This window comes from Octodon degus, unplaced genomic scaffold, assembly GCF_000260255.1.
Source record: "Octodon degus isolate 3935 unplaced genomic scaffold, OctDeg1.0 scaffold00315, whole genome shotgun sequence".
NCBI lineage: Eukaryota > Metazoa > Chordata > Mammalia > Rodentia > Octodontidae > Octodon > Octodon degus.
Window position 1 is genome coordinate 102,695 of NW_004524891.1, and position 3,227 is coordinate 105,921.

The window sequence follows — 3,227 nt, forward strand, 5'->3', positions numbered from 1 at the left end:
TGAAGGGGTTTTCTGTGTTAATTGAGAGAATCATGTGTTTTATCTTGGATTCTGTTCATGTGGTGTATTATGTTTATTGATTTGTACATATTCAACTATTCTTGCATCCCTGGAATAAAATCAACTTGACCATCGTGGATACTGTTTTTAATGTGCTGTTGAATTCAGTTTCAGAGTATTTTAATCAGGATGCTTTCATTGAAAACTTATTTTTTATTACTATATGTTTATAATTCATACAGTTTACAATCATCTTTGAAGTGGTTATATGTGTACATTACATTGGTTCTTTTTTTTAAACCCAGGACTTGCGTTTGTCAGGCAGGCACTCATGTCACTGAGCTATCTCCCCAGCCTTGTTTCTTTTTCTTTTAACCTCCTTTCATTTTCCTTGCTCCTCTCCCTTCATTGATTGACTCCTCATCCCATTTTTATAATTTTTTATATTATTTGTCTTAGTGCATGTTATGACATACAGTGTTTACATTCATTGCAGCTATTAGGCTCATGTACATGGCATATCTTTATTTTTCTTATTTCCTCTCCCTGTCTTCCTTACCCTTATCCTAGTTCTCCTGGACCGTTTTCCTATTGCAAGAAATCTGTCCCCTTGTCCCTTTCTATCCACCCCATATTATTTTCTTTACTCTATACCTCACTCAAATCAGAGATATCATTGGGTGTTTAAACTTATGGGTCAGGCCCAGTGAGATAGTACAGTGAACTAAGTGCCTGCTTAGGCAAGCACAGGGACCGGGGTTCAATCCATGGCACCATATCTGAACCCACCCACCCCCAGTCGTGCTGAACCAGCCACCAAAAAGGCATTGTAGTACATGCCTATAATCCCAGCACTGGGGAGGCTGAAAACAGGAGGATCACTACCAGTCCAAGCTGTGTAGTGAGACCCTGAACCAAGTACGATAAAAATAAAGTTGAAAATCCATTAAAAATAAACAAAACTATGTGTCTGAAACTAGTACAACTATTACGGAAATCAATGGAGATTCATCAAACAGCTAATATTAGAAAGAATATTTGTATCTATATTAATCAAGGATATTGGTCCATAGTCTGTTTTGTGCTGTTGTGTCCTTCCTTGCTCAGGTTTAATATTAGGGTGATGCTGACCTCATAGAATGAGTCTGGAAACATCTTTTTGTTTTCTATGTTAGAGAATAGTTTGAAGGAACTGATGTTAGTCTCCTTTAATGGACTTGTAAAATTCAACAGTGCAGGGCCGGGGAGATGGCTCAGTGGAATAAGTGCTTCCCTGGCAAGCACAAGTGCCTGAGTTCAATTCCTGATTCTGAAAAACAAAAATCAACAGTGAAGCTGTCTAGTGCTGGGCTTTCATTGTTGGGAAACTTTTATTATTACTTAATTTTATTATTGCTTACTATTCACTATTGCTTAAGTCTCATTGTTTGTTATTGGTTTGCTTAGGTATTGTGTTTTTGGTTTTGTTTTGTTTTTTGGCAGAACCAGGGATTGAACTCAGGCTCTTGTGCTTGCCAGGCAAGTGCTTATTGTACTGAGCTATTGAACTGGCCCTTGCTTTGGATTTTTTATACCCTATTGGCTCATTTTTGGTAGGTTGTATGTATCTAAAAATTTATCTATTTCTTCTAGATTCTCTAATGTGTTAGAATATAGGTTTTTAAAGTAGTCTCTAAAGGCTGAGGATATAACTCAGCAACATAAGCACTTGCCTGGCAAGCGCAAGGTCCTGAGTTCAATCCCTGGTACCACAAAAAACAAAACAAAAACAAAAAACAAAGTAGTCTCTGATAATCCTGATTTCAGTGTATCCTTACAACATTTCCGCCTCTCATCTCTAATTGTGCTGATTTGGTCTTCTTTCTCTTTCTTTTGGTTAGTTTTGCTAGTAGTTTATCAATCTTGTTTATATTTCCTAAGAAAAAACTATTACATTGATCCTGTTTATTTTTTTAACTCTATTTCATTAACATCAGTTCTGATCTCTGTTATTTCTTTCCTTAGGCTGAGTTTGATTCTGTTTCTTCTTGTTTTATGAGACCTGATGTATATTATTTGGTTATTTATTTGAGATTTCTCTTGTTTCGTATGTACACACCCATAGCTATTATCTTCTCTGTTAGAACTATCTTTGCTTGATCAGAAAAGATTCATGGGGACTGGGAGATAGCTCAGTAGAATAAGAACTTGCCTGGCAATCTCAAGAGCCTGAGTTCAATCCCCAGTTATGGGAAAAAAAGGAAAAGAAAAAAGAAAAAAAAAGAAAGAAAGAAAAAGAAAAGAAAAAATTTTTAAATGTTGTATTTCCATTTTCACTTGATTATAGGAATTTATAAATTTTTCTCCCTAATTTCTTTAATGACCTTCTGATCTTTTTAATTTATTCATACTGGGAATCAAACTCAGGACCTTGCAATTTTCAGGCAGATATTATGCCACTGAGCTATATTCCTGGCCCTGCTGATCTTTTTATTTTATTTTATTTTTTATTTTAGGGAAATGCCTATAGGGTGTTGAGGGTCTCACTAATACATCAGACTTGTAGTGATCCTCATGTTTACAGCCTCCCAAGAAGTGGGATTACAGGCACACCACCACGCCCAGTCTCAATCACCATCTCAGTGCACCCCAGAGGCAGGGCTGGCACAGCAGGCCTGAGATCGAACCCCGACCCCCTGCGCTGCTTGCAGGCACTTTAAGCCGCTGAGCTATTTCGGCGGCCCTTATCACCTGATCATTTTAAAGTTCAATCACGATATGTTTGTGCGGTTGTTTTGCTACTGACTTTTAGTTTCTTTTCATTGTGATGTGCAAAGATGCAAGAAATTATTTCTTCTGTTGTTGTTTGTATTTGTTTATGGAGTTTGAATGAAACCTCTCCAAGATGGTGGCAGCTGTGGCTGAGGAGGAAGGAGGATGTGAAATACTGTCTTGTAAAATGGAAAGGATGGCCAGATTCTACAAACACTGGGAACCTTTGCAAAATCTCAAGGGTCCGTTACTGCTTCAGCAATTCTTTAATGACAAGAATAATTATTTATCTCAGGTAAAGAAAGGCAAAACAATAATTCCAAAAGACGATAACAAAACTTTGAAACCTGCTATTGCTCAATACATTGTAAAGAAAACTAAACAGAGGATAGCACTACAAAAGTGGCAAGGTGAACTTAACAGAGAACGAATCATAAAGGAGTGATATGTGTTGAAAATACTGTTGACTTAGAGGG